General features: G+C 34.7%; 1 long non-coding RNA gene across 1 annotated transcript in view; it reads left to right on the forward strand.

Moving 5' to 3' along the window:
- The window catches only part of LOC119243536 (uncharacterized), an 83,665-nt gene that overhangs the window by 11,082 nt on the left and 50,290 nt on the right, over positions 1-22,293 (forward strand). Inside the window, exon 2 of the long non-coding RNA XR_005124742.2 lies at positions 17,447-17,531. This is a non-coding gene — a long non-coding RNA (uncharacterized LOC119243536). The remainder of the gene's footprint in view (positions 1-17,446; positions 17,532-22,293) is intronic.

A 22,293-nucleotide genomic window follows, 5' to 3' on the forward strand; every position in this document is an offset into this window, starting at 1 on the left:
GCTAAGGAGATTACAATGTGGTTATATGAAGATGAGATCTGTGCTTTAGTGAGAAAATACCGTGTATTCATCCTTTTTGAGTACATTCCCACAAGGTTAGATGTGATTGAGTAAAACTGATTTGAATGGCATGTTTACATACAAATACATTGCTATATTTCTCTGCTGTACCTTTATACACAGGAATAAATTACTGACTTACTAATATGATTTTAACTGTACCTCCTCTGCTTAAGGCTTCAATTGAGAAGACTTGTTTGTTTTTAGGTTCCAGGACTCCCATATATTCCTTATCTCTTGTCCTTTTGCCTTATTTTCACGTTTCTGACTCTGATGAAGTAGGAAATTCCTATTTTGCAGGAGCATCAACTGAAAGTGGAGGTAACATAATTGTAGGTCCCATAAGTATTTAGGTTTTAAAGAGAAAACAGGCCATGAATGCTAAACTTGCAAATCAATATATTTGTGGTATTTCAAACCCTTTGAAGCCTACACAAAGGAGATACGGGAGAATTTTCAGTCAGCCATTCACCTGCACTACCACTGTTTTGTCTTTGACCTTGGCTAATGAAATTCCTAACTAAGTTAAAACTTTGCTACTGTGAAATGTGAAAAAGTAGCAAACCTTTGCTTTACTGAAAGTAGAAAAATAATCTGTAGTATACACTTAATGATAGAATGATAGATGTCACCTTCTCAGTATACTGTATAAAAGGTATTCTGGAATCCTTTTGTCCATATAAACTATGGGAGTTTTTTTTTTTTTTTCCCAGTATAAGCAAATTACACAAAACAGTCCATATTCCTCATACTAAGCATGAAAAAATTTCACTGAATATGCAGAAAGGCAAATAATATAACTGGAAAGTGAGATATGCAAGTTAAGCTAGAGTGTCTTTGGAGTTGGCTGCATTTGTAAAGCTTTCAACAGAATAATATTACACTTTACTGACAATGAAATGTCCATTACATAGAAGAATAATCATTATCATTAAGTGAATTTCCTGCTGAGTACATTTTTCACCATGAACAGACTCGTCTCTCGGGACATTTGCAAGGTAGTATCTGCTAAAACTGTTTAGATCAGACAAAGTAAGAGCATTGGTGGTTTGTTTAGTTGTCAAATAAGAAAATAATTTGAGCATTTTTATTTTATTTTTTTAAAGATTTATTTATTTATGCATACAAGAGCTGGCACACAGGCCAGAGATAGGGGAGGTGAGAGGATTTACCGGAGACAGAGTGGGGAACAGAACAGGCAGACTGACTGAAATACACTACTGAGGGGAGCAACAGGTGAGACAAGAGAGGTCTGCTGTGCCATGTGGGTTGCTCCCTGGCCGGCCAGGGATCAAACTCATGCTGCAGAGGCTGCAAATTACTTCATAGTGTGGTGCTTAACCCCTTGTGCCACCAGGGAGGCCCAATTTGAGAAATTTTAAGCAAGCCACCAAGTCAGCCTTTTTTCCTGACCCTTTTGGACACAATTGTATATTTCTCTTTTCATTGAAGTAATTTAAAGAGGAGTGGAGATATTGAAATTCTACTTCCATATATTCACAGACATCTGTAGGTGAAACCAGCTGCCCAAAAGTCAATTCTCAGAGGGAAATTAGAAAAATCTGTTGTACACATTTATTCTTATAACACTTAAACATTGAGTAAAACTGAAATAGTTTTTATTTAGTCAAATTTCACTTTTCCTAAATTACGGGGATTTGGTAATTTGTTTCACATATTTTGCTTGTTTCTGGCATTCATGAAACCTTCATAAGTACTTTCCATAAAAACCTCTCAAAATTCTTACTTACATCTCATGCTTCAGTTTTTAAACATTCCTTTGGCATTAGCAATTTTTGGCATTGGCATTACCAACTTTCATTTCCCTTTATGAAAGTCTAGTTGGCAGAGTAAGGACTACTCATATTTGATCAAAGAAAATACTCTTGAGTATAACAGATTAATGATCTTATACCAAGAAAACTTGTATTTTCTAAAGAAAAGCTGCACTAATAGTAAAAATGAGTATTTTATGATCATTACATATGAAGTACTATTGTGTTTTAGTTAAATTATTTAATCCTCACTATCCTATAAGGTTCTGTTATTATTCTCTATCTTAAAGAAATATTTTGAAATACAATTATGTGATTTTTCTGGTAATCCAGAAGCCAGGGTTCAAATCCAGGCAATCTGATTTTGAAGCCTTTGCTTTAACCTGTCATGCTCTACCAACCTGCTGTGAATAAGCAAGCAGCAACTATTCCCAGTGCCCACTGCATAAAAAGGGAGAACAAGTGTTTGCTGGGAGTACATATTTGCATTGGTTTGTTGTGTTAGCAGAATTCTTCGATTTTGACCTATATTGATTTTCCCCGTTTTTATCGTGCAAAAGAGAAGGAACGAAGATGTAAACAAGATGAACAGATCCTTAGCATTCTCTTCTAGCATCTAATCAGAGAAACTCTTAAAATTAGTTTTTTCTTTATTTAAACCAGGAGTTTTGTTATATAACTTTATTATTTAATATTAATAGTGAGAACTAAAAATGATTAATCTTAGCCTGTAGTTGGTGCTAAGCTAAGTGTTTTACATTCACTGACTTCACATCTGTGTTTATTGTGCAGGGTTCTAAAGACAAATACTATGCTATAGTTTCTTTCAAGGTGAAATGTGTTCTAAGGATCAGGATTTAAATAACATTTCTAAGAATGGTATGCACAAGACGAACTATTGTGTATTTGTGGTGGGGATAGAGGTTGGAGTGTGATTAATGCATATCCCAATCAATCTGGTTAAAAGATGATCACAATGACTTGCTCATGAAATAGTTTTATTATTTCAATCCACAATTGAATTAGGTTTACTCAGCACTTACCTAATCAATTTCTCAGCAGTAGACTGCATAACAGCTGAAAAATATTGGTCATTTAGTTAGACCTATATCGATAGGTATTATTTTAATAACATATTACTAGCTCATTTTCTAGGATGTAAACTCTGCTTCTTTGTATCTAAAATATATGTGTGTGGGGCCTCCCTGGTGGTGCAGTGGTTAAAGTCTCAGCTATCAAGGTATCGCCCGCCACTGCATGAGGCATGAGTTTGATCCTTGGGCAGGGAGCTAACCCACATGGCACAGTAGACTTCTCCTGTCTCACCCACTGCTCCCCCCTCAGCAGTGTATTTCAGTAGATCCACCTGTTCTGCTCCCCACTCTGTCTCTGGTGAATCCTCTCACTTCCCACGCCTCTGGCCTATACCCTAATTCCTGTATGCATAAATAAAAAAAAATTTTAAAAATATAAATTAACATATATATGAGTGTGTGGTATCTAAAAAGTGAACATGTGATTTAAAAGCTATCCTATTTACAAAAATAAGATCAGTGTATTTTTATTTATTCTATCAACTTAGTTTTGGTATATTAAGCTCAGTTAATTATGCTTTTATTTGGTCAGCTACTACTCTTTGTTCCATACATGAAAATGTCTTGTTTCTGTTTTCCTACTGCCTTATTATATTTTACATTTTCACTGTATCTTTGAAATTTTATATTTAGGAATTAGAAAAAAATCAGTGCATAAAATAAATCATTCCTAAATTTTAAAAAGTGAAATAGAATTCTTTGTAGTGGTTAAAACTAAACTTTTCAATCTTAAATTAGTTGCAGTAGTAGTGCTATATTGCTTCCCTTTCTTTTGTACATGCAGATTTTCAATAGAGAAATGTTTATAGAACATTTAAGCTCTGCTGTATCAGAAACATTTCACATGCTCAAAAAGAAACAGATCAGAGAGATAGTTATTCCTAGATCATAGAGACAGAAAGATTCTCAAGAGATTACCTAACTCATAGCTTTACATTTTAAATCTGACCTGAAAAATAATGGTATTGTAACTTTTCCTCAATTTTTTCTTTAAAATCACAAAAGCAGCATTATTTGGTAACACATAGTATAACAATCTCTTATATTCAAAATGTTCTTTACAGTTCTCAATAAATGTCTAGATTTAAATTTAGTATTCAAACTGATCTCAATAGAGACCTAAAATGTCATATTAGATCTCTAACTAGTACTCCTGAGATAAGTACTGCCTCTACACAAGATTGTCTCCACTGAGACCAAATTCCTTTTCGAGGCTTAGCTTACATTTACTATTACTTTAAATGAGCTTTGAACAGTATTTTCCCCCCTTACACACAATACTCTTATATAGTCCCTAGACCTAGAAGACATCCCTTCTTAGCTTAGTCTGGTAAAAAGCAAGCCTGGTTGTCACCTCCTCCATAAAGACTTTTTTCATCATGCCATCTGAAAGTGGTGTACTCTTTCTGTTACTCTTTGGCATTGCACATCTCCTGCTTTTTAATTAAATGGCAAGTGTGTGAGAGTATGCGTGTGTGTGTTTATGTAATGGACCAATGAAACTGATTTACAGAAGGTTATGTGGTGTGCCGGCCTTCCTAAAGATCAAGATAAACTGTTGACATGGAAATGGGATGAGAGAGATTTTTTCAGACATTCTTTTAGTCTTTTTTTTACTCATTTCTTAATATTTCCTTGGGAAAAAATCCCACCGTTGACATATTTTATCTAATTCTGATTAAGCTTCAGCAATAGTGACTTATATGTTGAGGGGAGTTATTGAGAGGTAGAGATTGAGAAACTATGTGGTCTCCACAATCCTAATTGCATCAGACTTGAGTGTTTTAAAATGGAAACTAGATTTACATTTTCACATAGGTACTAAGCAAATTAGTCAAAATTACTTAGTTTTTCACCTCTAAAATAAAAAAGGAAGAGACAAGACCTCATTATATAAGTAGAAAGTGGATTAAATGTAGTTCCTAAAAATGTCAGTATAAAATTTTATAATCTGATGATTTATAGTTCATTCTATGGTTTTAGTGTTTAAACTGGCATATCTAGTGGAAGCAGATGAATTGGGTCAGGTAAAATTGAAATCTGTTGAAATTCCAACCTGAACCTTTGAGGTGTAAGAGAGGTTTGGCCACCTAACTGATGTATTATATAGCCCATTATTTGCTCCTGGGTTTCCTGTTTTCCATCTGACCAAGAAAATGAAAGGCTCAAAAATCCTCCCTCAAAATTCTTTACTTTAGAATCTGTGCTGAAACAATTAAAAAGAGATTGAAAATCACTAACATTTGCCTGTTTGAGGTTTCAAACAAATCAGTAATGCAGAGGATTTTGAATAACAGATTCTTGTATCTTTCTTGAAACTCACTATGCCATATGAAGCCTAAACTCTAAAAGTATGTTTCCATTCAAGATCATTATTTTGTCATTAAAACAAGTCTGCATTTGCTCACCCATTCAAAGGAGTAAATCTGCATGCTTCTCACTTATTTGGAACAACTTGTTTCAAAAGATGCAGTGTATTTATATGCATAAAGCAGTATCCCCTAATTATTTCTTTTTGCCTATTCAAGAAAAACACAACAGATGTATTTCTATCAACTCTTGGATTGTCACATGGCAGAAGAACAATTGAATAATTGCTTCAAATAAATGTTCAAGCCCTCTGACATGAATAATTTTTCAGCATGTCCTTGTTGCTGTATTATAGCATTTAACCCTAATGCTATCTTTGTTGGGAACAAGATGGTTTGCATTCTACTCAGATCACTGTCCTCTGTGATCAGTAAGCATCAGAAACAGAATCTACAGATAGTAGAGCAATTGCATTTTAAATGTCACATAGCTGCCTTTATTATTCCAGCTGGCTTGTGGAAAGAAAGGTCCTTCTGTTAATGAGACTAACACTGCCAGTCCCATTATAATAGATTTAAGCAAATAAATAACATGTTTGCCATTTCTTCTCTTGTTTTTCAAGCACTATTTTTGTCACTGATCTCATTGCAACAGACATTTGAGTAGAATAACTATAATTGTTGCATAGCTTAGGAAATGAAAATTACACATGGAGTCTCTATTTATTTTAGACAAATCAGCATATTAATCCAAATTGTCCCCAAAGCCTGTCTATCTTTGTAGTTCTTGCTCACATTTCCATTAATCCAAACATGACAAAAATATACAGTGGGTTAGGTTTAGTGGTTCACTAATACATGGGAGTACCTATTGTGCACTTGACAAGAGAGGAGTAATAACCATACAACTTCAAAAAGAAGAAAGTATCCTTATGAGCTAAAATAAAAATAAGAAATCTCTCTAAATTATTGGCAAAATTGAATCAAAAATAGAGATTGCAGCACATTAGTATGTAATTCAAGGAAATTAAAAATCTGCTGGGAAAAATTTCCATCTGTATTGAGAAGCCATAAATATTTTATGGAAAAGTTATGCCTTTCTAATTGCTCAAAATAAGTTAGTATGTTTGCATTCTGTCTACTCTATAGATATCCCACAATATACAATCCAAGCTATCTTATAATTTTCCAATTTAGCAGTTCTCATGTAGACAATGCATGAATCATTTAATCACACTTTAATGCATTGAGCTTTTTACTGTCTCCAGGCTCTTTTGGGTCACCTATTGAGTAGTGTGTCTTTAAACATCACTATGAACCATGAGTCTCATATCTTGAGTTTCAGTTCTCCCGGTTTCTATAGCCAAAATGCCAGTAGCCATCTGATTAGTTGACATCACTACCTAAATGTTTAAAAGACATTTAACATTAGTGTAGCCAAAACAGAACTTTTATCTAGCATTTATCAAAGCTTTTCTTCCTCATCATTCAATCCATTCAGGAAATGCCATCATTATCTACCCATTTACTCAATGCAAAAATTTCAGATTAGGGCCTCCCTGGTGGTGCAGGGGTTGGTGCAAGGTCTCACTGCTGCCTGAGTTTGATCCCAGCCAGGGAGCTAACCCTTTTGGTGCCGCAGACCTCTCCTTTCTCAGCCCCTGCTCTCCTCAGCAGTGTATTTCAGTCAGTCTACCTGTTCTGTTCCCTACTCTGTCTCTGGTGAATCCTCTCATCACCACCCTTTTTGCCCCACCTCTGGCCTACACCCCAGCTCTTGTATGCATAAATAAATAAATCTCTAAAAAAAATTTTTCAGAGTAATCATAGACTTTTCTTTCTCCATGCCCTCCCAAAACACAACACACACACACACACACACCTAACAACAACACACCTGTTAATCTGCCTCTCTCTGATCTCTCAATCTGCTGCTCACTTCACTTCTCATCGCCACTACAAGTTCTGTAGTGCCTGCTCTAGTCTTTTTACTTGGACTTCAACAGCATTTTTTGGTTCCTCCTTTCCTTTCTCCTCCTTCATCTCCTTTCTTTACAGAATAGTGAGTTTCTGTATGTCATTTTACAATAAACAAAGTCAGAATTTCTTAAACTGCTTTCAAACAGAAAAAAAAAAGATAGTGGAAGTAACATTAACGTTTTTATCGTAGAGACATTCAAACTCCAAATGAAAAGTGTCTTACCTACTGAGTGATTTAAGTGCAGTTAGAGAATACACAATAGGTTTCTTGATGTGCCATTAAGTAAATCTGGAAACCTGTCTATAAAACTTAATCTCTAGTATAAACTGTGAAATCTACTTTAAGTCTGTTGTGTTATAATGATTATATAGTTCATTATAATATCTCTTGCTAAATTACATATATTATTTTAGGGTTTATGAAGAAAGCCTAGTTAGGGTTCTGTTTAAAGACTTTTTTGAAAAAAGATTTATTTTTTATTTATACAAGAGCCAGAGTACAGGCCAGATACACAGGAGGGAGAGAGGATTCACCAGAGACAGAGTGGGGAACAGAACAGGCAGACTGACTGAAATACACTGCTGAGGGGAGCAGCGGGTGAGACAGGAGAGGTCTGCTCGCCATGTGCGTTGCTCTGAGGCCGGCGGGGATCAAACTGGCACTGCAGAGGCTGTGGTTAGCTTCACAGCGCTGCACTCAACTGCTTGCGTCACCAGGGAGGCCCCTGTTTAAAGACTTTTAGAGTCATTTGGCTAAACATTTCAGTTAAGACTGAAAAAAATACAGTGACCTCATTTATTTACTGAACAATAATGATTGTTCAGTAATTTCAGAATAATGAAACTTAGAATTACACAATTTTAAAAAGGAACGTATTCATCAACCTAGAATCAGCAAATGTTGAATAGGTTTACTAGAAGTAGATGGCCAGCACTGTAATGCTGATGTAACATATTTCTTTCTAAATGTACTGTTTTACTTTGTTTGCGTGTTGTTTTATTTATCGTGTGTCTTTTTTAGGGAAAGAGAAGGAGGGAGATCCAAAAATAATCATATCTCTGCATATTCCAAAGCTGAGAAGTGTATTATTCAAGAAGCAACTTTGAACGTGTTTATCTTAGTGTATTTTTTAAAAACTTCAGTAATGAAACTCAAATTATTATAGTATACATAATCAGTGAGGTTTTTCACATGCTTCTAGAAAACTACTTTGTGTTCTAGTTTAATTAGTGTATTATTATCCATTGCTAATTTGAGAGGTTTAGTCTAGAATTAGCACACAGCTGCAGAGAATACAAGTCCATGAATTGGTGGATTAGCTGGTATCCATACAAAGAGGAGAGAATAAATGAGGGACATGCAACAAACCATATCATCCAAATAGCTCCTAAAATTTATCAGCTATTACCTATAATTTAAAAGTGAATTTCTTGGTGGGAAGAAAACTGATTCTACATTTAGTTTGTTTGTTTTATATTGTAAAAATAAAATAAAGAATCCCCTTCTCGTCTGGGGAAAGATTTAAAACGTTCAAAAAAACTAGAGAATAATAAGATTATTTACCTATATAGGGCCTCCCCTGGTGGCGCAGAGGGTTGAGCGCAGCTCTGTGAAGCTGTCCACAGCCTCTGCAGCACCAGTTCAATTCCCGGCTGGCCTGGGAGATTCCCACATGGCGAGGCAGACCTCTCCTGTCTCACCTGCTGCTACCCTCAGCAGTGTACTTTGGTCCTTCTGCCTGTTCTGCTCCCTGCTCTGTCTCTGGTGAGTTCTCTCACCCTCTCGCGTCTCTGGCCTGTACCCCAGTGCTTATATAAATAAATAAATCTTTAAAAATAATAATTAAAAAAATTATTTACTTATATATACCTAGGAGACATGGACACGATTTTTATGGCACTTTTAAGACTAACAAAGTCAGTTTTATACGTATATAACTGTAAGGAAGTCATTGCAACATAATGTTCCTTGAAAAAACACTAATAAAATTACCTATGACCCAGATTTAACAAATACCAAAACAGATATGGAAACTCCAATTTTCCCCATATCCTTGTAAGCAATTGATAATTGCTCTCAGATAGTTGAAATATATGCAAGTTTCATGGGTGTGCTTCAATTTTCACTTACCTGATTTCAAATTAGGTGTGTATGAAAGTTACCCTACCACCTGACTTCTTATAAGATTTCCTATTTTTCTATTGTATATGTTTTCTTTGTGCATTCTGAATACTTCTGTTGCTGCTGTGTTCTTCAGATTTTATCATCTCCCAATATGTAATTTGCCTTTAACTGTGTTTTGGGATGATACTAAAGAATTGTTTGATGAAGTCAATATTCCTCAATATTTCCCTTTGTGACAGTATTGAAGAAAACCCTTCCTACCCCATAATCATCAAAGTCTTTTCATTGCCTTTTAAAAATAGAAAGTTCTGTGTTTCAAATTTAGGTTTTTATCTAATTTTTTTTCTTGTTGACATGCAAGGTTTGAAATATGAATAGCCAATTGGCCCATTACCTGTTTAGTGACATATAATGATTTCTCTAATTATGCCAACTAATAATTTTTCAATTTCCAATGGGTTCTTTCTGTGGGTCTTCTACTTTTACTTATTAGTCTATCTGTATGTGCTATCACCTAGAAAGTTGTAACCGTTACAACTTTTTGATATATCCTAAGAAAATTACCTTTCCTTATTGTTCTTGAAAATTACCTTTATTCTTCCATCTGAATTTTGGAATTAGCTTGCCATTTTAATGAAAAAAAGAATATGGAATTTAATTTTCTTTGCAAGTCATCATACTTATATATTAATTTAGTAAAAAAATGCTTAATTTAATATTAAGCCTTACTATAGTGAGTATACTATAGCTCATTAGCCTGGGCTTCCAAAAGTCATGTTTTTTAGTAATGTATTATGCATTACTTTACATATTATATTTTCAATTAGATTTGTTTATATATATGTATCTTCAAATGTTTATTACTATTATGAAAGGTACATTTTCTCACTCACCTAATCCAGAATTGGGAGCTTTCTTAGGAAGAACTCCCTAAATACTGAGCTCAGTTCTCTGGGTTTCTTATTCCTGTCTTAATATTATTACCATAATTCCTTGCTCTTTGTTAGCTGTCAGGTAACTTCGATTTAATAGTAATAATAATAAATAAATTGTTCAGTTTTTATAAACATTCTTATTGTAAGAGTTAGTTTAATTTACCTATTCCACTACTATTCAGAAGAGTTCTGCCATTTTAGCATTTATCTTTACAGGCTGTCTTAGTCATCACTCTTTCTAATCAATAGAAAAAAGTAGATGTTCAATGTAGGAGTATTTGTTTTGTTTCATTTTTAATATCCAGTACCATCCATTCGATCAACTCTTGTTAGAGGAACTTTTGTCTTGACCACATGTCTCTAAGAAAGTCTGAGAAATGTAGTTGTAGAAGCACTTTTCAGAAGGAAAGAGAGAGCAACCACTTTGCCACATGAAGTTACCAATTAATATTCTAAATTAATGTTTTGGTTATTGTAGCTCATCAACTCAGGCATATTATTTTTATTTGAATCTTTAGAATGATACATTTTTTTTCTTACTGCGTAATATACTTTCATATAGTTAATGATGAGCTTTTAAAATGTATCTGTAATAAAGAGATATTTATCTGAACTTATTGTCTACTAATAGTTTCTTGCCTAATCATCCTAGAGAGAAGATTGTGCTCAACTTCAAGTCTAATTTCCAGAGTTTAGCCATCTTTCTTTAATATTATCCTGCTGCTCTGACTTTGTTTGGTGCGGACACTGTTTTGTGTTTTAATTACTAACTGTGCAACCTCACCTCTCAAAGCAACATAGCAGCTCTCTGCATGGATTTCTGCAAGTGTCAGTGTCTATTTCTGTTAGCAGTAAAAAAATCACAGTGTATGAAGGGAAGAAAAATGCAGTATTATATGGCTTCAGAATGTATTCGTTGTCCCCAAAACAGCTTATGGCTTTGTTTCTAGTGTAAATTATTTTCAGAATTGGAGTGAAGCAGAAGGAAAAAATGAGGGGGAGGGGGGCTTTAACCCATGCTAGAATGGACTGATTTCCTCTCTTCTAATTGTATGGAACTTAGAACTTTTTTCTGTTTTACTTCTTAGATGATTGGAAATGTATACATTCTGGTGTTAGTTAACTTCAAGTTCAGTTTTGGTGACAACATGTGAATACTCATATTTATTTTCATTTTTAAAATTTTATTTTGTATATTTTTACATAATTTTTCATTTTTGCACAATGTATACATTTTCATCTTGGTTATAGTCCCGATACAATTCCTACCCCCCCTTGTTTTGATCCTACTCCTTTCTCCCCCTCCCTACCCCGTAGTGTGTCTCTGGTTTATAGTTGTTTGTTGATTTTGATTTTTACTTTATTGTAATTAGTCTTTTTCCTGGTTCCTTATTTAGGTTTTCTAAATTCCTGCTATGAGTGAGACCATCCTATATCTTTCTTTATCTTTCTGCATTATTTTGCTGAGCATGATCGCTTTAAGCTCCATCCATGTTGCTGCAAATTGCATGAGTTTATCTTTTTTGATTGCTGAGTAATATTCCATTGTGTATATATATATATATCATATCTTCTTGATCCAGTAATCTAGTTTTGGACATTTGGGTTGTTTCCATAGCTTAGCTATTATAAGCAGTGCTGCTATAAACATAGGGGTGCAGGTGCCCTTTTGAATTAATGTTTCTGTGTCCTTTGGGTACGTACCCAAGAGTGGAATTGCTAGATCATATGGAAGCTCCATCTTTAGCAGATTGAGGACTCTCCACACAGCTCTCCATAGTGGTTGGGCCAGTTTGCACTACAACCAGCAGTGCAGGAGAGTTCCTTTTTCTCCACATCCTTGCCAACATTTGTTGTTGCTAGTTTTTTTAATATGTGCCATTCTCACTGGTATAAGATGGTATCTCATGGTAGTTTTGATTTGCATTTCCCTAATTACAAGTAAAGTTGAACATTTTTTCATATGCCTGTTGGCCATTTGCATTTCCTCTTCAGAGAAGTTTCTTTTTAGCTCTTCTGCCCATTTTTTGACTGGGTTGTTTGTTTTTGTTGAGTCTCATCAGCTCTTTGTAGATTTTTGTGATCAGTCCTTTATCATTAGTGTTGTGTGTAAAAATTTTCTCCCAGTCGGTGGGGTGTCTCTTTGTTTTGGTTACTGAGTTTCAAAGAAAGTATTTTAGTGGGAAAACTGAGATAAAGTGGGTCAATGACTGCTTTCCAGAGCCCCATATTACATCAGATATAGTTGCCTTTGGCCTTATTTTATGTGTTATATATTTTTTCATGACTTAATCGTGAATTATCTTTAGAACATTTTCCATATTTTTCAGCTTCCTTCATTAGATTTAAGAGCACTAGAATTAAACCTCCCTAATGTCTATAGTACTTGGACAAATAAGATAAAGTCAAGGTAATAGCATTGCCACTATGAAAAGAGTTATGCCCCAAGAATGGATCAGTATCTGATAGTCCTATACATAGCAAAGAACCATTAGAAATCCTTTCTACTCATATCTGCACAAATTTAGAAGACGATATCTCACCACAGGCCACACTTAATGTGAATGACTCTGTATACAAGATTTTAAGCATAAAAGGAAACAGGAAAAAATTATAAGTCTATGTAGCTTCTACTTTTGTAAGGTATACTGCTTTGTTTTGTGGTTAAACTCAGTGAGTTAGTGTAATATGCTCTGTAATAAAAGGGAAAATAATCAGAAGAAAAGGTTAGCCATATAATGCATCTAAAAAGTGGGTGAAAATGAAGCAAACGTTTAACTTTCATGGTTATTATTTGTGGGATTATAATTATATTCTCTAGAATAATCATTATAAATCTTATATTGCATATAGTTACTCTAACCCTTTTGTGGCATAAAACATAATGATCCTTTTCACATCTGCATGAATAAACCTCCCCACCCTGTATCTTTACAAATCAATGTGACATAGCACCCAAACTAGACACTCCATTAAACTGATGAGTAAATAAATTTAAAAGACCAGCAGTTCTTCCTAATTTATATGCTATTTAAAGGTGTTATAAAACAAAACTTGCTTGTAACATTTCCAGGAACTCCACTCATCTAAATTAAATAAAATTCATGTATTTGATAGGTAGAATATGCTGTTTATATCTATGTATTAGTAATTGCTCCCTTTAGAAAGGACTAAGCCACCAGTGAATATAGCAAACACAGAAAATGCATGATTATTCCATATTGTCTGGAAAACTATGGATGCATCTTGCTTCTGTGCACGTTCGTGGAATGCAGTCTTTATATTTTTGAACAGGAAATTCACACACAGCCAAAAAGGTGGAGATAGTTACTTCTTTCATCTTTAAATATAGTCTGTGTTCTGTGTTTTTGTTTATTTGGATTTGGTTTCTGCTCCTCTGTCTTTTAGGCTTATTTGTTTGTTTTTAATACTAACGGGATGTCCTAAATAGGTTTCATCACCCATGAAAATACTTAAGCTCCTCTTTCTCTATTTTTCAGAACAATATCTTACTTCATTTTCCTAAACCCATTTGGCTTTTGTGGGTTTTCTCATGTGTTCTTGAGAAGGAACATAGATCTGTAATATTATGAGGGAAAGAGCACTATGGCTTCTTCTTTCAAATCTTGCTTACAGAGAAGTTTCTTTTCAGTGCTCACCAGGGCCAGGTCACAAGCTCTCTGTAGCATGTCAGAAGCCAATTAGAGTGTATGTTCAGGCCAGAATACCCTCTTCTTTCAGATGTCGCTGCTTTCTGTGAATTTGCTGTGCTTTTAATGCAATGTCGAAATCTGCTCCTGCTTGACTCCTACAGCTGGTTTTGATCAGGTTCCTCCAAAGAGGAAGTTTCAATTAGCACAGCTCCAAATGTGCTCTGGAGGTATATTTTTATTAGTACTCAACTAATAGCACTCTTTGTTTCTAGTAGTTTGTGACTCCTTAACAAACACAACCATTTGTGTGAGTCACCAAGTGACTTTTTAGCAAGACTAGGCTTTGCCAAAACCAGAAGAATGAGACAGCCAAATTGAATTAGTGGTCGAAGCACATTAATTTATGCTAGATAAATGTTATTGTGGTCCCGTGGGCAAGTATTCAGGTCATGGGCTTTATGAACTATTTGCAGCAAGAGGGCTTCATGGCAGTAAATCAGCTCTTGAGCAGGAATTTACAAAGGACTTACAGCCACTTACGTTCTTCTGTTTCCTTAAATTGCTTCTGCAGCTCCCCCCTCCTATCACTGCCTTTCATTGAGACAGCTCACCATTTTGTACATGTTTTGTGATATTTAACATATAAGCAGTTGGATTAATGGTTTGTGTTGGCTTTGCCTGACTCTAGTTGAGACGTGGCCATCTATTATGCCTGTGGCCCTCACCACAGGCAGCTGTGTGTTTATCATTCCAGACTACAGATCACAGTGGGTACAGAACTCTGGCTTAGCACCAGCTTTCAGAGTCTGTGCAGCTGTGCAGTAAATAGAAACCTTGATGTCTCAAACACAGCACACACAACCAAGTCCTGACAGGGCTGTTTCTCTTCTGGGGAGGAATTAGATCCACTTAAGGCTGGATTATTTCTAGAGTAAGAAAAGTAGAAATAAGTGTTTTCTGGCTACAAATTGTGGCAAGTGAGAGATGATGCCAAGAAAGAATTATGCATAAATGATAGTGTTTAAACTTGTTTTTATGTGTTTAGATGTATCTCTGCCAAAAAACTGACAAGGCTTCTTTGTTGGCTTTTTTTTTTCCCAGAAAGAGACCACTCCATGAATATTTTTGTAATAAAGAAATAATTGTAAATCACTGGTGTCTAGGCAGGTGATAACCAGTTTACCTTAAACATGATCTCTTGCAAAATCCAGGGAAAAATCTGGCTGGGCAAAGAGTGATGAATCACCACCTCTCCAACTCCACAACCACCAAAAATGCCTGAGCATCAATCAAAATCCTTGCCAATTTATTGCTGTGGATAAAAGTATGGGCTTCAGAGTTGGTTCTAGGTTGAAACACTGTTCCTACATCACACTAACTTTGTGATCTTGAGTAAATTCCGACTCTTTGGGTCCTCACATGTAAAATAGAAATATAATAATTAATAGTTTTGTTGCGTATCAAGATTAATGAAGTTCATGAATACAAACCATTAACAAAATAAATGGGGGAACAAGGTTAATTGTCAAGAAATAATAGTTTCTATTAATTGTTGGTGTTACTGTTATTGCTGTTGATTTAAAAGAAGAAAATGTCTGCTTTTATTACATTTTCTGATTCAACCTATTCTCACCTGAAGAATATTCAAGTTACCATTTTCTCCTCATTCCATTGGACTTGATCTACATAATCCTTTGGTCTCCTCTACTATGATGTCGGATTTGCATAATTTAAGGCAGCCACTCTAATAGTCATCTTGAATATTTAGTATTGAGCAGACAGGCTGATGCATCACAAGTACTCGTCACATTTCTGGTGAACTCAATTTAATAGTGACAAAGCCTGCATATAAATGCTTATATGTGTAGACTTATTTACAGTTTAAAATTTCCCCCAAATTTGACACAGCTTCCAAGATTAGAAAAAGATCTCTTTTTCACATTGAAAAATTGCTCCTGCTCCCTTTTGTACTAGAAAGGCAAAAAGGAAGAGATGTGATCTTGTTCTAGGGCCTCTAAGCTCTCTGAATTAATTCAACTCAGTATAAGCTAACTGAAGCTCATTCAGCTATTATAATTTAACCTATTAAATGCTTTGCAGTCATTACCTAGCTCCTTGATTTATTAAAAAACAACGTAACTTCAGTCAAAACTTTCTAACTGATCAGTATGTGTAAATACATTAAGAATTTTTATTTTTCCTGCTTTCTGTTTTAAATTGGAGCTCTTCAATATCAGGTTCTGTGTTCACTTAATTCAACAAAATACCTGTAACACCTTTGAAAATATGTACCTACTGAATATTTCATAGAGTGATATACATGACTTAATTTCTTATGGCAAACTTAACTTCCTAAATCAGCAAACAGAATTTTTCATTCTGTGGACTTTTTACTGAATTCCAAGGAAAGCTAAGTTTAATGTAACAAGGAAATAGTGGATTTCAGTAACTGGACCTTTCAAAAATCTATTATCCTCAATAGTAAAAGTTCCACAGGAACAAGAATGCTGTCTGTCTTCTTACTCTGTAGCTCAGTCCTATTGCCTAAACGTGTCTTCTGGCACAGAAGCCCTGAGTATTTGTTGGAATCCTTATTTAGTTAATGAAAGTGGTTGAACAGTAAATTAACTCATTTCTCTGTTTCTAACTTTTTTCAAGTCATGTTTTCCTCATTCAGATAAAAATTATTTTCTTTTGCTTCTTGACCATATATTTGTATTATTAAAACCATAAGGATTATTTCTGGGGAGAAAAAAATAGAACTGATAGTATTAAATAAACTATAAAATAAACGTGAAATTTACTTCATTTGTCTTATCTCAAGGATTGTAATTTTTAAGCTACAACTAATAAATGTCATTTCTGTGGCAATTGATGAGTAGCTCAAAGTGATAAGACAAGACTTTGGTATATTCCCAGGCTTTAGTTCAGTCTCATGAAGGGCATCTGTCTGGGACCAGGAGTCACGGGGGTTCATAAGCTTCCAATGGAGATGGCTAATCAATAAAAGTTCTGTGCTCAGGATTTTGTACATTTTGTTAATTGGCCGAAGCAATCGGCCTTTGTGGCAATTATTCAGACAGTGATGTAAAAAGATAGCCTGACAAACAAACCTCCATAATCCACTTATGCCTCACAGAAGCCAAAGGGTTGAAAAAGCCTATTAACAAGCTCCCTGTCTGTTTGGAGACGTTGTTAAATCAAGAGTCTCAGCACCTGAGGCGATCTGTTAATAAAGATCGTTTGTAGCAGATTTCTGTTCTGTTAAGAATGGACATAAAACAGCATAATTTAAAACATGTCAATAACTCAAGGCAAAAATGCCAAACATAGTCTGTTCTGTCTTTATAAAATGGAACCAAGTATACACATGAAAAGTGCCAGAAAGGCTTATGCTGACTGGGTTTAGAGATTGTTCGTGATGAATAATGTGATCCTTCAAGTTAAAACAACCTTGTGGATGGGTATCTCTGTTTCTTTTCTGTACTAAACTCAAGGGATTTTTTCTATTTAAGGGCCAATGAAATTTCTAACCTGCAGTTCTAGAAGATGCCTTAGAAACCTGTGCCATTTGTCAACCTCATGAATTCATAATAACTTGTGAGTGTTTCATTTTTTTTCTCATTCTTCTATCTTCCTCCTGTGTGACATTTATGGGTTGTTTGGGGACAGATTTTTATAGACACTGAGCTAGTTTGGATGTCTTAGAAAGATCACTAAAGAATCTAAAATTACAGCTCTACCCCTCATTCAATGTATTTTATCAGATTTTCATACCTATTTTCAATGGGTGTGCTGTATTTTTAACACAAAAACAGGACCAGAATCCCAGTGTTCTTACAATGCATATCTTGCTTTTCTATATTAAACTGACAAAGTCTGATTGATAGCTTTCCCAGTGAGTTCTTTGGGAGGATGAGAAGACATAGAAGGGATGGGAGTGCATTACTGCAGATGTGTACTAAATCCTGCGATGTTTAACAGAACTATGGATTAAAATTTATCATACTGTGCCTCCCATGTCAGGTTTGGGTGGATGGTTGAGCTTGAGTGATATTATCTGCTCCATTAGAAAGCCTCTCATGAACTGAGTGGTAGTTTTAATTAAATCTAGTAGGTTGAGAAAAGTGGCTTGGCAGTTTCAATTGATTTATTGTGTTTGTGACATCTGGGCCTGATATATTATGTTGACTTGCAGAATTGTTTTTGGACGCTCAGCCCATGTATTTTTATTCTGGCTTCCAGGGCTCACAGCCTTTAACTATGCGACATTTTCATTTTACTGTGACTTTAGTATTCTCTTTTATTTTTTTTCTTACTTTGATAAGACAGTAAACAAAGTTATCTTGTTAAAAGTGTGATTTTTTTTGGCAAGCATGGGATTCTGTGCCTTTATGTACATGAACAGAGCTTCTTGCAAGGTAGTATTGGGTTGGTCATTACCATCATTTCACTTACATTTGTAGGAAGAGAAAATGAGATATTTACAGGTTTTTTAAAAACTTAGTCCATAACTTGCCAAACTGTTTGATGTTATTATGACTTTCAAAATTTTAAGTTTGGATTTTAGATCTGAATATGAATACTATGTCATAGGTTTTTTTTCAGTGATATGAAAAGTAGGCACATTCAGCTGGATATTATAGACAAATGTCTCCCAATCCATATTTTATTTCATGAAGTCCATTTTAGAAAGTCTTTACTTGCAACTCCACAAAACATTTAAGAGGAGAGAAGAGTTAAGCTGCAATTTCTGTCAAAGGGAGAGCACAGAGAAATAAGCCAGTCACAGTCAGCCCAAATATTTCACTAGTGTGTAAGTGGTTGCACATCCCAGTTCCTAACACTGTAATGATATACTGGGGGTGGGGGTGCTACAGCTGGGACCACTTAACCCCTACCCAACCAGAGTTCTGGAATAAATCAGAAACAATTTAAGGAAATTAGGTAAGTCTCTCAGACAAATCATCTTCAGGTCAACCTGTGGCTTAGCTCACTTGACCTTCTGCTGCCTCAGTGTTAGAAGCTGGACTATGTTGCTATTCTTTTTAGTGAACCTGTAAGTGGTGTCTGATCCACTTAGGATGACTTCCTATTTTTTATTTTTGTATTCACAATTCTGTCTCAGTAGAATATGTCTTTAATCTTTGTAGATTCCTTTCTGAAATGTGGTTTTAAGGTGAAAATTGGACCTACCTGGCACTATCTGTTGCCTGCAGCAGACTCTGTTGATGACCGTCTGCTGCCTTGTGGTTCTCTGTTGTGTTCAGATCGTTCTACCAGCTCACTGTGGTCTGTGCTGTTATACTAGGTTCACCTTATATATCCAGGTATACATGTTAATACACAGCATGATCCATAATCTTTCCTTCAAAATTCTGAATGTTTTTCCCCTAATTTTTTGTAGGGTTATTGCTTTAAATAGGTGATAAATCTCACCGCACTATATAGATGTAGGTTAATTTAAAAGTTTCTTTAATTTATCATGATTCCTGAGTTGTTTCACATAACTCATGAACTTCCTTGTTTTCTCTGGAGTGTTCAATGGAATTTCCCAAATTAGATGAGATAGGAAATGTGAAAGGAAACTTAATCATAGAAGCACTTACTGAACATCTACCTATATTAAACATAAATAGGCATGGATTTTTGCTTGACATAAAAATCTGCTTAGAAAACATTCCTCCATCTCAAATTCAAGTAAGAAATAGTGCTCAATTTCTTTTTAAAAAAAATTACTGAAACATAATTTCATACCATTAAGTTCATTTAGGTGTAAAAGTTAATGATTTTTAATAGTTTCACAAAATTGTACAGACTTTACCAAAGTCCAAGTTCAAAATGTTTTCACTGTCCCAAAATAGCCTATCTTGAAGAGATAACTAGTTATGATTTCATATATGAAGTATCATCAGTTAATCATGGAATGATATTCTGTATATGTTAGGAAGAAAGCATAAAGAATGTTAGACTTTTAAGAACTACATATTGAAGTACTTTCAATGGTGGCTTGATCAGATGACCTGGTTGACTAGCTCCAGGCAGGGATCATACTGCAATGCCTAATGCCTTTCCTATAGAAAAAAAAGACTTAAAGGATTTTGAAAATAACTCATTCTAAAGTAGACTAAGTTTGTATATGGGTAAAAGTATATCACATATAAGAAAGAACTATTACTTATACACTAAATTCAGATGAGGAAATACTTCCTCATTATTAATCATCATCAAAATGATTTACCTGTGCTATGGGCTCCATATACATTCCTGCAAGATCTTGTACCTACAAGGTAAACACCAAGGTTTCTGGAGCTACTTTACCTAATAGACTGCAAAGAGCTTGCCTTCAAAGTGCACTATAAGAGAACCTAGAAAGAGCATTTTCAGCAGCTGTAAGTGTGCATGTCTTCACTGTTGAAGATAATGATCCCAATGGTGATTTTACAATTGTGAGGGCCATAGCCAGTGGCTGCAGCTACTACTTGGTGTACCAGCAAGAAACTGAGCATTTAAAACTTTGCTCCATGAGCAATGTGTAGATCTAATGACGTATCCCTTTTGAGAAACTAAAGAATTCACTTGAATTATTCAAAATAAAAAGTTGACTGATTGCTTTTACTAAAAGGTAATATGACATCAAAGAAATAACAGTGATCAGGAGAAGAAGTTGGGTTTGTCAGACTCTCCAATCTAGTTTACATGTGTTTTTCAAACAAGTTTCTTTTGATGACTAAGATGATGTTAGATCATAGGAAAAAAATGGATAATTAGGTGTTCAGCCTTGAAGGTTTTATGACCTAACTAAAGAAGTAAAGTGTGCTTTCCTTGGACAGATTATTAGTCAAATTCTTACAGAAGCAAGTACCTTCTTTTAAATAAAGTGGTTGGATACTAACAATATTTAATAAGATAAATTTTGTGGTGAGAACTGATACATGTGATCAGGATAAAAGCTACCATCCTTTTCTTTTCTACTGCCTCATCTTCCACCCAAAGTCCTCATTGCTCCAAGTAGATAGAAAGTTCCTGTCATTGATCTGATTAGTAGTAATCTCTTTTTTTGACTGCACTAATGGTGGATTTTCAGCAGAATAAAAAAAAAGAAGAAACTAAGCAGTTCGATGAGGGTAACAATTGATGCTGCCCCTGAAACAAGTTTCCATTTTCCTAAAAAATGTTCAGTTTGTTATGTAGACTTGTATTTTCTAGCAGAAAGTTCATGATTTTGTATGATTCACAGGAATGCTTATTTATATAGCTCTTCAAGACAAAGTTGCAGCATGCCCTCTCCCCACTTTCATTTAGGATGAGTTATAGGTTGATTAAGTGCTCACCCACTGCTCCATTACTAGTAAAGAAATTGGGTTTCCTCTTAATCTTTTTCAGTTGGAAAAGCAATAGTTTTAAAAGTGACAAATGATGTCTATAGGTCTGTGAATATGATGAACATGTGTTTCAGCATGCATGATTTTTCTACAGCTTTCGGTCTTATGGACCATGGCATTTTATTTGTAAAGTTAGGTTGGTTGGATTTTGCAAAAGATAAAATTTTACCTCCATAGGAGCAAAAGTCTAGCTTGCATAGGAGGGATATCTGCATAAATACTTACTAAAGCCATAAGGGGATGAGAATGGGCTTTATCCTGAGTTTTGTTTCCATTTACCATCTCAGGCTCAGCAGGCAACTATTATAAGGAGGATGTTCTCCTGATGAAAGCCCTTGAGATACTTTTTCCTTTGATGAAGTATTCTTGCAGCTGTCTGACCACACTGTGTTTATCTAGAGTTTTTTGTCTTCAGTTGAAATCCAAAACACTTTAGTGATGCCTCAATGATGGAAGAATTAATCAATACAAATTTACTTGTATCAAAATTCTTCCAACTTAATAGGCTTATCTTAAATCAAAGGGAAAAAGTAAGTGGGCAAACAGCTTAAATTTAGAGATGGTTCAAAATGTATTTACAATTTAAGTGTTACATAATCATTATCGTAATGTAACAACAACTTTAAGATTACTTTTTCTTTTAAAATTTTCACTTCACTTGGAAAACATGAAAAACTTAATTAAATAACCTATCAGGAAATATGGTGAAGTCTTTTTGGAAGGGAGGAATATATCTTTTTAACTAATTGACACTATTTATAGTGTTATAATGAGATTGTTGTCCCTGAAGCCTTGTTCCCTTTAGACTCAGAATTAAATTGACTTGATTCATGACTAGAGAGTTATTTAAGTTTTCTTTTGGATAAATGTATCACATAAGTTTTTGAACAATATATGGTTAACAAGTTAAGGAAAAATTGGTTGGGAGTAGGTCTTAAAAGATACAAGGGAAAGAAAGATTCTTTTTGAGAGGTAAT

Source organism: Talpa occidentalis, unplaced genomic scaffold (assembly GCF_014898055.3).
Source record: "Talpa occidentalis isolate TD23 unplaced genomic scaffold, MPIMG_talOcc4v2.1 talOcc4.13, whole genome shotgun sequence".
NCBI classification, from domain to species: domain Eukaryota; kingdom Metazoa; phylum Chordata; class Mammalia; order Eulipotyphla; family Talpidae; genus Talpa; species Talpa occidentalis.